Source organism: Pelobates fuscus, chromosome 2 (assembly GCF_036172605.1).
Source record: "Pelobates fuscus isolate aPelFus1 chromosome 2, aPelFus1.pri, whole genome shotgun sequence".
Lineage (NCBI taxonomy): Eukaryota > Metazoa > Chordata > Amphibia > Anura > Pelobatidae > Pelobates > Pelobates fuscus.
This window is the reverse complement of record NC_086318.1, coordinates 332930569-332943991: the sequence shown is the minus strand read 5'-3', so window position 1 is coordinate 332943991 and position 13423 is coordinate 332930569.

Sequence of the window (13423 nt, the reverse complement as noted above, 5' to 3'; positions counted from 1 at the left end):
AGTTATATATTTTTATGTATTTTATTGTCTTTTGCTGCCATGTGTTCAATGGAGTTTTGCCTCTGTCCTTGGAGATAATTGGATTACTCATATACACATGTTGTGTGTATATATGTGTGTGTGTGTATATATATATATATATATATATATATATACACAAACACACTGCTGTGTGTGTGTGAGGGTGCTGTGTGTGTGGGCGCTGTGTGTGTTTAAGGTGCTGTTTGTGTGTTTGGAGGGACTGTGGGGGTGGGGGGGGGAACGTTTAGGAAATAGCCTCCCTCCCTTCTTACCTTTTGCAGGGAGGGGGGACCATGCTGCTGCCATCCCAGGTGGTCCAGTGATGAGTGAACTCTAGCCTGCGGGGCTAGAGTTCACTCTCGCGAGATCTGAGCGTTGCCACGGCAATGCTCAGACCTCGCAAGAGGAACCCGGCAGAGCTGCTGGCTAGAGCTCCCTGGGTCCTCCTGCCTCCCTCCCTGGGGGCAGGTAAGGGAAATCTTTGATCTCCCTCACCGGCCCATGGAGGCACATAGCGCGGGCCGCGGGGATTAGGGTGTGCCCAGGCACATCCGACACACCCTGTGCGCACGCCTTTGTTGGACTGAAATTGTGAATGTATGTTATTGCACAGCAGTAAAAAAAATGACGTTATTGTGCTTAATTTAAAGTAACAAGAGTGGGCTCTTCACTTTGGCTGACAACTGGATGATCTCAGTCAACGCCAATTTAATTCCAATAGGAAAGTATTGGGAGGCTTTTGAGCATGTGTGGCAAAACGCTGCGCTTCATCGGACCAATCAGCATCTCCTCATAGAGATGCATTGCATCAATGCATCTCTATTGGGAGTGTTCATTGCCTCCATGCAGAGCATGTAGATGCTCATCATAGGTGCTGCACACTGTGCAGCAATGGACTAGAAAGCAGCTCTAGTGGCCGTCTGAGTGACCGTCACTAGAGATGTTCATAGGCAGCAATGTGAACACTGCCTTTTCTCTGAAAAGGTAGGATTTACAGTGCTCAGCATACAGGGACAGGCTATAGACACCAGAACCACTACATTGAACTGTAGAAGTTCTGGTGACTTTAGTGTCCTTTTAATACAAAGTCTTTTTCTCACTGGTTGACTCTAAATTACAGGGAGAGCAGAAGAGACAAGTAAAGATGCATTTTGTTTGTGTCTTTCTCCCCCAAGCCCCTTTCATGTGTCTCTTAGCCCCAGCCCCTTTGTCTCTTTCTTCCCTTTCCCAGCCCTTCTGTTGGTCTCTTTACCAGGCTGCAGCACTTCTGTGTATCTCTTTCCCCACAGCTCCTCTGTGTGTCTCACTCTCCCCTTCCTCAGCCCCTCTGTGTGTCTCCTGTTCCCCTTTCCCAGCCCCTCTGTCTCTTTCTCCCCAGACCCTTCTGTGTCTTTTTTTTCTCCCCAGCCTCTCCGTGTGTCTTTTTACTCCCCTGCCCCTCCATATGTCTCATTCCACCCCCTCCAGCCTTACATGTATATTATTACCACTGCCACCCCTCCATGCTTCTAAATCAATCCTCCCAGACATCCATATGTCTCAATCCATCCCCCCAGACCTCCATGTGTCTCTTTAGCTCACTCAGCCCCTCCATGTGTCCTATTAGCCCCTCCATATTTCATATTATACCCCCAGCCATCCATGTGTCTCATTAGCCCCCATGTGTCTCTATAACCCCCTCCCAGCCCTCCATGTGTCTCATTCCACCCCCTCCAGCCTAACATGTGTCTCATTAGCCCCACCATCCCTCCATGTTTCTCAATCCATCTCCCAGCCCTCTGTGTGTCGCAATCCATTCCCCTAGCCCTCCATGTGTCTCATTAACCCCCAGACCTCCATGTGCCATATTATCTCCCTCAGCCCCTCCATAGGTCCCCATAGCCCCTCCCAGCCCTCCATGCTGTGTCACTTTGAAGCAATGTAAACACTGCCTTTTCTCTTAAAAGTCAGTGTTTACATTGAAAAGCCTGTAGGGACATGCATATATATATATATATATATATTACTCAATCATCTGTCATATACCCCCTCCCAGCCTATACCCCCTCCCAGCCCTTCATGTATCCCTATATCCCCTCCCAGCCCTTCATGTGACCCTATACCCCATCCTAGCCATTCATGTGTCCCTATACCCCTCCCAGTGTCCCCATACCTCCTCCCAGCCCTTCATGTGTCCCATTAGTACCCCTCAGCCACCATGTGTCCCATTAGCTCCCCTCAGCCCCCATGTGTCCAAACCTGGAAAAGCATCTTTAACTGAAGTCTAAGTTGAACTCATCCTAAAAACTAAACACCTATTTTTCCCCCAATACTAACAGGGCCGGACTGGCCCACCGGGATACCGGGAAATTTCCCGGTGGGCCATCAGCACCTGGGGCCGGGCACCTGGGGACGTCATATTTTGGCAACCCGGCCTCATTCAGCAGCGCGGAAGCGCGGGAGAGCAGAGCCAGCGCAGCTCCCCCAGCGGCCGCCAGAAGACCTCCCCCAGCGGCCGCCAGCACGGGTGCGCCAGCAGCCTCCAGCACAGACAGCCGTCTGCACTGCACGACCCCCTGTGTGTGTCTCTGTCATGGGGTGTGTGTCGGTCTGTGTCATGGTGTGTGTGTCATGGTATATGTGTGTGTGTCTGTCTGTGTCATGGTGTGTGTGTGGGTCTCTCTGTGTCATGGTCTGTCTGTGTCAAGATCTGTCATGGTGTGTGTGTGTCTGTCATGGGGTGTGTATCTGTCATGGTATATGTGTGTTTCTGTGTCTGTCATGGTGTATATGTGTGTTTAAAAATAGTGTTTTTGCTCACCTTTTTTTCCCCCACGCAGCGTGCTGGTCTCCCCTCGACTGGCCCTGCCTCTATGGCTGAGATCATCAAGCTTGATTATCTCAGCCAATCCAATGCTTTGCCATTGGATTGGCTGCAAAACGTTACACCAATCAGTCTCTCCTCATAGAGATGCATTGAATCAATGTATCTGTATGGGGAACGTTCAGCACCTACAAAGTGTGGAGGCCCTGAATGTAGGTGCACTGACACAGGAAGCACCTCTAGTGACCGTCTGAGTGACTGTCACTAGCGGTGTCACTTTGAAGCAATGTAAACACTGCCTTTTCTTTGAAAAGTCAGTGTTCACGTTGAAAAGCCTGTAGGGACATGCATATATATATTACTCAATCATCTGTCATGGCAAGACATAACCTTACATATTACACACGACAATATATGGTGCAGTGACTTATGGGGCTGGCATAAATATTTTTTCCAGGGCTGCTTTGTACCCCCAGTCCGGCCCTGAATACTAAACACCCATTTTAACACAACTGTAACCCCACCAGTGGCGGATCCAGAGCCTGATCTCATGAGGGGCACTTGTAGATTATTTAAAGACATAATCCAGATACAATAACCACTACAGCTCAGTGTAGTGGTTATGGTGTCAATAGTGCCGGGACAATTTACCTGGTCTGCTGGGAAATGGGGCTGTAGTAGGGCATAGGAGCAGTGGTGTGTGTGAGTGGTGCAATGTGTAAGGGGTGCAATGTGTGTGTGTGTGACCCACACATACACTGCCCTCCTAACACACACACACTGCACCCCTGACATACACTGCCACCCTCACTCACACACTGCAACCGTCACACACACCCACACACTGCCCACCTCACACACACACATTATGTCCCCCCCTCCCTTCTTACCTTTACTGAGGAGGAGGGGGGCATTTCTGGTGGTCCATGGGGAATTCCTGGTGATCCTAGTGGCGAGAGTGAGCTCTAGCCCGCAGCTTCAGGGCTAAAGTTCACTCTCGCAAGATCCGAATCTGATCTCCCATCCAGTCCGTGAAGGCACATTGCAGGGCCGGCACCTGCATGTGCTGGCAGGGGAGAGGTAGACCCTTGATCTGCTCGGTTTTCTCTGGGGGTGGGCAATTGCCCCGTTGCCCCTCCCCCTAGATCCACCACTGAACTCCACTCAATATTTTAATCCTTTTAACACCATATTTAATCCAACTCTGACAATAACCCCTTTCTAACCTTAAAGGAACAATATAGAGTCAGGAACACAAATGTGTATTTCTGACCCTATAGTGTTAAAATCACTATTTAGCCTCCCTTGCCTTTTATATAAGTTAAAAACTAACCTTATTTCCAGGCCTGAGTGGGTCTGCTGGCGCTGTAGGAATGCATTGGATTGGCTGAGATCATAAATTCATTGATGATCTCAGCCAATGAAGTAAGGCGGTAGAGGGGTAGGGGGAGCCAAACGCTGTCCTGGCCAATCAGCACTGACCCAGGAAGAACCTCTAGTGGCTGTTTAAGGAGTGGTCACTGGAGGTGTCCCTAGGCTGTAATGTAAATACTGCTTTTTCCCTGAAATGACAGCGTTTTCATTAAAAAAGCCTACAGGGACAAACTATACTCATTAAGCTGTAGTTGTTCTGGTGACTATAACGTCCCTTCAAATCTTTTAAACCTTTACCCTAAACCCTTCTAAAATTATTTTTGACACTGCATGCGTGTACATACACTGCTGCCTGCAATGTCCAGTTAGAATAAGTAAATTTAAAGTATATAGTATCCTTTTCTTTTTTTTAAAGGGGGAGCAGGGGTCCACTTAGAATTCTATACCTGGTGTAGCGGAGCTCTCTCTACCCCTGGCTGGGTACCTCCGCCAAGGCCCGCTTCCTAACTGGAACAGGGGACAAACCGCAGCACTTCTGCCCACAGTCGCTGTGGCTTGACTGGGGCCCTGGAACTGCTCCCTCCTGGAGCCAAATGGGGAATTAGCTCTAGTCCTTACAAGGACTTTCCCTGTTGAATCCCCTGCAAGCTGGGGACACAGGAGTAAATCTTCTTTCCCTCCAATAACAGGACGACACAGTTTTGGAGTTTAAACTGGAATAGATTTTAATGGTGCCACACTTGGCCTTGTATGACAATCCCCATGCAAGGGGTATGCCCACATGGACCTTGTTGGGGACTGGGACACAAACTTACAAACCAATAACAACAGGGTTATAATGCATGACACTCCCACACACAGCACACTATCCCTCTCCTCTGCTTTGGATCAGTAACTGTACTAATTCTAATCCAATTATCTCCAAGCACAGAAAAAAAACACTTTTTTTTATTTATTTTTTTTAAACACCCCAAAAGTACCCTAAAACCCCCACAAATGTTACATCCCCTGATAGCCCTGATCTAGGTGACCAACATATCTAAAAATCACCCAGATTGGTTCAGGGGTTCAAGAATTTCCTGGAAGTCATAGTTTTGACCGACCGTGCACATGGTCCTATGCCCAAAACAGTTCCATGAAATCAGTGCTAACGATCGGTCAAGTTTGCTAGTCTTTTACAGGTTTCCCTGCAGGTCCCATAGTCTGTGGGCAGGAGGCTGGCAAATGTACTTGGAGAAGGGAGTTTGTCACACCTGGCATCTGACATACACCAGCCCTGTGTCGATTCTTGTAATAATATTCAAACTATACCTACCACTCTTGTTATGGAATCTCAACCTCTAGTTTTACTGTTAGAAATCAGCTTCCAACACTGGCTTTTAATACTGTCATTCTAACACAGTTACTGCATTTCTTTGGACCCAAAGAGTTAATTATCTAACTGTATCCTACAGCGCCATCTGCTGAAATTTCTATAGCAATGCAATAAATTACTGGTTTGATACCAAGCATTTTACTTATCACACAAATAACAGTGAGACACTCATGCACCTAACCTATATAGGAAGGAGGGTGTTCCTTTTCTTTAAAAACGACTTATAAAAGTCAAGTTTTACACTCTAAGTTAGTCTTACTAAGGTGGATATAAGGTTACAAAGACACTAGAAAGATGCTGAAAATAACAAGGTCAATGAGACAATTCAAGGCAAATGTACAGATCAACAACCTTTTTATTTGTCACAATGAAAACATTTACAGGGACTCAATTCGGCATCTTTAAGTAGTAATATAATCTAGTTTTCAGTTTCCAACAGGCAACCAGATTCATACCTGGGAAATATTCTTCACAAAGATTGGCTATGATATAATTATGTTATTGACAACTACAGAAACTGAATTTGTCTATATTTTAATTTGGAAATTATTCACAAGTTACAGGGCTACAGAGGGATACATGAAACAGGATAACATTTTCAAGTATAGGATATCAATAAATGATTTTAATTTGTATGTAGATTTATATTAAATTCCTCACTTGAAACACATATATTCATGGGCTACGTTAGATGTTGTTTTGCTTAGCAAATGAATGGAAAACGTAGATTAACTCTTTCCCTTTTTGTGTTCCAGCATTGTTTTTTACCTGACAGATAAATTTCTCTTTTAGGGCTCCATAATGTCTTCGCCGTTCAGAAGGTATAAAGGTTCATTTTCCCACCCTCACCCCCAATCTACAACTCAAGAGGCTTAAAATATTTGCAGGTCACTAAAGGCACTCGGATTACTTTGTCTCAATAAAGGTGCCTGGGTGCAGTGTCCCTTTAATTTAAAACATTGCTGTTTATTAGATCGAGTTTAGAAAATTGAGTTTCATTAGTCATGTGGCATTTGACATTCTTGAGGACACAGGGCGTCTTCAAATGCATCTCACAGAGAAATATTGGATTCGATGCTATCCTATGAGAAGCATTTGATTGGGCATGCATGCACAACTCATACTCAGCGCTCATCTATGAGGAGAATTTGATTGGACACTCATTGTAGAAGTGACGCCTCCTGGATGATGTCGCAGGAGGCGGAGTGTGCAGCACCACCATGTGAATCTCGGTGCTGGAAAACCAATTTTCTCTACGACCACGACACTATAATTTTAATAACACACGTTTGTATTCCAAGCGTTATAGTGTTCCTTTAAAGGCTGAATATTAGCAATCAGGTAAGTGAAGAGTAAGGCCTTTGAACATAAGGTAAGTCTTACCCATACCTGTATTGTATAGATTTCAGATTTTAGCCAGGCAACAACTTTTTAATTTTCTGGTGGCATTCTTAGGGAAATGCTTTCTGAATCTTTACATAAGAAAAGTAGTTGACTTTTTTAATTGATCTATTTTTGTCACACCTATTGTGTGTAATAACAAAATGGTATTTCTGCTATGCTTATATTTAATATTCTGCTTGATGTACAGCTGAATAAAAGATATCCAATATAATAAAACACTACTTAGGCCCCCCCCCCCCCCCCCACCCTCGATATTTCTATAAAGGACAAACACATAGAGTTTTTAAACGGATACACTTATTTTATTGTAATGTCTGAACAGCAGACATTAAATTATGGCTTTGTCCTACATATTATATGCAAACAGCAAAAACATACGTGAGAAAGGCTGAACTTAACGGACGCAAGTCTCTTTTCAGCCTATGTAACTATGTAACTATGTAACTATATTATATGTTATTTATTTGTCCCATGTTTTAAATGTTGTAGGGCATTTTGTTTAAAACTAAAAAGTACTTGTTAGTGACAGGGTTAATGTGAATTTTAAAAGATGGTCTATGCATCTATTTTGATTTTAGGGATGTGAAGGAAGCAAGAGTTTGGTACCCCAGTACCTTTGTTAGACAATAATATGGAAATGATGTTCAAGAGTTGCTTGCTCTTCTGTTCTGTCTTAACAATTTAGACCTCCTTCACATTTACCAGGAGGCTACTAGTTTTTTAATGGCTAATATAAAACTTGTTAATTGAATCTAGTTGACAGTACATTTGATCTCTGAAAAGAAGAACCTAATTAAAGGGACATTCCACTGCCTAATTGCAAAAAAAATTATAAAAAAAACGTTTTAATGATGCATGTTTCATTGGGATATATCTATTAACAGCTTGCAAACACTGAATATACCTTTTCTACAGCTTTTGGAAGCCCTCCCATTCTTCTCCAGGCAAGACTTTCTGTGGCTGTCCAATCACAGACTTCCCAACGCAGCTCATAGACAAGTCTTTGCAAGGCAGGTCCTCCTATAAGCTAACAAAACCAGGAAGTAACTGGACCTGTTTGACAGCCAGGGGCATGCAGCAAGGTTCCTTTATAAAAGTACCAATTCTAATGAAATCTGACTGTTTGTAAAATGAAAGAAAGAGGACACACTTTGTGTAGAGCAATCTAGAGTGTATTAAGGTTCTGGAGTGTCCCTTTAAGTTAAATTAGGCTGTGATATTTTAGGGTCTGTATGAATATTTGCTGGCTTATGCAATAACTCATTTTGCCTCCCCCATAGGATCACCTACAGCACACTCAAGCTCCCTTTTACCGATATTCATATTAATTAATTATTTGTCTATAGGATGGCTGAGAATCACAGTAACTGTAGCTCACAATCACCTATATAAGCATTACAAGGTTGCCACCGGAAACTAAGTAACGGTGATGCTAAATATATATTAGCTCAAACTGCAGATGTTATTGAATCGCATTTCCCATGATGCTCAGCTAGCTTGTAGGATGAGACATGTATTTCACCAATATAGGGCTAATCTAGGAAGCCACCTTAATCAATAGCCACCTAGGCAATCAAGGCCTAGGGTAAAGTGAAGGCACCAGTAATCGCTTATGTGTTGTGTACAATCAGTAAATAACCATGCAGATCAGTGGATTCCCAAGAGGCTAGGGACTCGCACAAAAAGGAATCCTGCTCACTGCCCCTCATTTGAGTTCTGGCTTCTTTCCCCACTATCTTAATCTACTGATGCATCAACATAGGCCGAGGCCCAGGAAGCAGCGAGTCGACATGGTTACTCTGTTGTGGTCCTGATGTTCCGCTAACCTGACTTCAATGACATCATGCACTAGTTTTCAGTGAAAGTGAAAAGGCCCAAGCCAGGAGTCTAGGTGTCTTCCGGGGCAACTCATGCAGCCCTCAAACAAGTAGCCGATAGGAGGTGGGGAATGGTAACTGGTATTGTTACAGCATACCCTAGGCCACTGCTCAACTGGTCTAATAGACATTGGCCCTGTCTGTTGTTTACACTAAGCGTGGCTGCAGAAGACAAAAAACTGTTCTTGTAGGAATATGGACTCCTTTTATTGGAATTGAGGGCAACGCATTTTAACTGTTGGTTATTTCAATGAATATCCTGAAGGTTATGTACTTAAAGGCTAGTATAAAAAAAAAAACTAAATATAAAACATGTATAAAGTCACATCCAAGCTTCTTTGAAATGTGGCACATTGTGGCAAAATATTCTGTTTAACAACATTCTGTAGAATCAATATTGGACTAGATCACGTGAGGGTAACCTGACAGCATCCTACTATTGTTGGATTTCTGATTTCCTCTTTTCACTGGCTGATAGTGGTCGGTGTTCCGCCTAGTTCATGGTTGGAAGGCTTAAAATTGTCCACAATATTTAACATATGTATACATTTTTGTCCATTTAGGTACCTAAATTCAATATGTACCATGTAGAAAATATTGTATGAATAATGGTGCCTGTTCGTGCTTAGTAATGTTAGAAGCTTGAGCTCTGGGACCTGGTCACATTCTCTAAATATTGAGATCACAGACTGCTGGTGTTTGCTCTTGGCATCAGGTCTGGTTATTTGTGCATTTTCTCCTGCATAGGCTGGTTATTTGAGATTCCCCGTTGCCCACAGTCAATATTTTTTACGCAATCTGACTCTTAATGACATTTGGTCCTAAAGCCCTTGTCCTGTGTTTGTCTGGTATCCTCAGGTCTTCTTCGAGTTGATTTTCTGCTGGTAAAGTGCTGTGTACATCTACAGGTTTAGTAGTGATACATTTAAAAAAAAAAAAAAAAACATAGTTGAACCGTGCCTCTGCATACCACGGTGGTGTTCTCACTTCTTAAATAAGTGGTACATGGAGTACGCTGATGTTTAGATTAGGATTGAGATAATTGGTGGATCAATCGCTCACATTTCTGCTTTTATATTTGATTTGTGTACATAGGTCACACATGGAGCAATTGACAAAAAAAAAAGTTTCCTACAACATGAGATGTTATTTTTTCATGATGGAAGACAATTCTAGGAGCATGCTCTGTAAAACAATAGAAAACAAAAACAACCCACGTGAACAATTGTCTTTTACAAGTATTTGCTTATATAGACAAAAAAATTCCATTCACTACCATTTAATATTTCATGAATAAATCCCATTGTCTGACGAATTCATAGGTAATAACACTTTAATAAAATAAAAAAATACGCAAGCTCTAAACCTAAAATTGCGCACAATAATAAATTATCATTACATGCCTGAGAGAACAACAACAGCCCAAAACACTACAATTATCAGTATATCATGTATCTCATGAACTCCAAACATGAAACAGAGCTACAAATGGTTAGAAGAGTAGGGAGAGAAATACAAAATAGAGATTTATTAAGTCCAAACTTGTTTTTACTGATATAGATAGATAGATAGATAGATAGATAGATAGATAGATAGATAGATAGATAGATAGATAGATAGATAGAATGATGGATGTAACTTTATTCATCCAGACTCTGATAAAACCAGAGAATTTCATATCCTCGTTGTAATTAGGTAAACAAAAACATTTTCCTTTGCCTTGGACTAAATCTCCTTTCTTTCAGTCTAAATGGGCAACATTGTGCTCTATTTATAATCCTGTTTATGAACAGATTTCCAAACAATGATTTGTATTGGCCCCAAATATATTTGTATAATGCTGTCATATCCCCTCTGATGTGCCGTTTCTGTAAACTAAACATATTTCAATTTGTTAACCTTTTGTAACTAAAATTTACCATTCCTTTTATTAATGTTGTAGCCCGTCTGTGTGCTTTTTCTAGTGCCATAATATCCTTCTTTAGAACAGTTGTCCAAAATTGAACATTATACTCTAGGTGTTACTATTGGCTTATAAAGAGGAAAACTATATTTTCATCCTGATAATTCCTCTTTTTATGCTTGACAATACCTAACTGGCCTATAAAACCGCTGATTGCTATTGCACATTGTTGCCTAGTTTGATGTCTATAACAATTCCCAAATCCTTCTCATCTGTTGTTATCCCTAATTCACTACCACGTAAGGTTTAAGTAACTTGTGCGTTCTTCATCCCCAACTGCATAATTTTCTATTTTATCTACATCAAAATTAATCTGCCATTTGAGTGCACAGTTCCCCCAATCTATCTAAATCCCTCTACAGAAAAGTAATATCTTGCTTACATGGTATTACTTTAGAGAGTTTGGTGTCATCCGCAAACACTGTAAAAACATGGCTTTTGATGCCTATTTCAAGATCATTTATAAATATGTTGAATAGAAGGGGCCTCACAAGAGAACCCTGAGGGACATTACTTACCACTTTTGTACAGCTTGAAAATATACCATTAATAAAAACTATCTGCACTTAATTTTTAAGCTAATGTTCTATCGAATAAGAAGAATTTTCATCTAGACAATTTTTTTTAGTTTGAACACCATATAAACTGCCTATGCAAAATCCAACTACATCCACTGCAACACTGTGATCGTTTGTATTTTTTTGTAGAATGTCAGTAAGTTAGTTTGACATTATTATTATTATTATTATTATTATTATTATTATTATTACGAGAAACAAAGCAACACTTGGTACTGAAAATGGAATACTAAGGGGGTGAAATGTCACCTATGATAAGACTTAACTTTTAAAAAAAGAAAAATAAAAAGTCCAAAAAGGGACTGGACCAGGAACTAACCACAAAACAAGACAACTAGTACTATGGACAAAAATAATAACAAAAAACCCCCCCAAAAAAAACATCTTTTTAAAAACCAGCTGAAGCTGTCCCACTAATAACAATGGTGTAATTAGCACCACAGATGAATTCTTATTGGAATGCACCGTAGTAATTAATATACTGGGGCAAATAACCTGTAGTGGTAAACGGATGAGATCACATTACCACCAGCACAGTGGTCCAGATAAGTCCCAGTAAATCATTGTTTAGTAAACATACACTGAGTATTCGATGTAGAATTGCTAATGAGCATATAATAGTATCAATGGCTGGAATGGCTACATATAAATGTAACAGTAACAATAATTGTGTTCACAGTTTTAAGAAATGTAGCTGAATCTCCTACTGGTTTGTAAGGAAACAAACCTAATACATAGCCATGTCAGATACTGTAATAGGGTTGAGAAAATAGGGAATAAGGATGATTGAAGGAAATAAGGGTTAAATTACTTGCCCTTTTGTGCTCTAAGGGCACCAGACATAGAGGAAAAGGGGAATAAGAAAGGGAAATAGGAGTAAATTGCTTTCCCTATTGTGCCTTCGTGAGCACCCCTTACCTCTAAGAAAATCCCTATCCTGTTTAACAGTGCTCGTCACCCCAACCACCCATGAAATAAAATGACAAGCAAAATCCTTGATAGCCTTGCCGCCAATGGAACAGGTAAATTGCCGTGCCGAAATAGTAAAGATGTGTAGATTGCAGTGCTTCAGAAAATATAGTGGGAACAGTGAAGCCCCTGGCCCCTGACGCGTGTTTCGCTAAATCAGCTCATCAGAGGGGAACCGGATAATCAGGTTACTAATTTCATCGGATAGAACCGATAATTGTAAAAGCAATTGAAATGACATACTGGATAGTTGTGAATTAGTTGCTATTTACATAAATTATTTATTATTTGGAAATTTGAAAGAGTTTATAGTAACCCAGTGATGTTACAGTAACCCAGTGATTTAAGGAGTTCTACATGTAGGAACCCACATGTAAACAATACAAGTGAAAAAATATACAAAATGAATTATTACATTATTATATTCATTGTAATGATATTTAATGGTAGATCGTTTTGTTATATTAAATTCAGTTGCTGTGTTGTTGAAGGTTAAAACGAGATAATCCCATGGAATATGGTTGAAAATTAGTGTATTATTAGTCTAATACTAGAATATGCCACCACTGTGTGTAAGTTAGTTAGTACAATTGGTAGTATGCCACGCTGTCATTTCAGAAAAAATGACCGCAATAGGAGGGCGGATGTCCATTGTAAAATATCCCATTTCAATGAAAAAAAGGGAGAGAGGTCTCTTGATAAACCATTGTATAAGTGGTTATCCTGAATTGATTATATTGGGAATAGATGATATCATTTTTTGGACGATACCAAATTTCAGAAGAAGCCTATCCTATAATGAAACAGAAAATAAATGAAAAAAAAATGAGATTAAAATAAATAAAAAAATAAAAGAAGTGGGGAATTGGGGTGGAATTGGTCAATGCTTTATAGATATGGGTTAGCACTTTGAATTGACTCCTATAGGAGAGGTGTGAGAGGACCGACTAGAGAGGAAAATCAGTCTAGCGTCAGCATTCATTACAGACTGTAGTGGGGCAATACGTTTTTTGGGAAGACTAATTAGGAGAGGGTTACAATAATCCATTGGGAAATTAC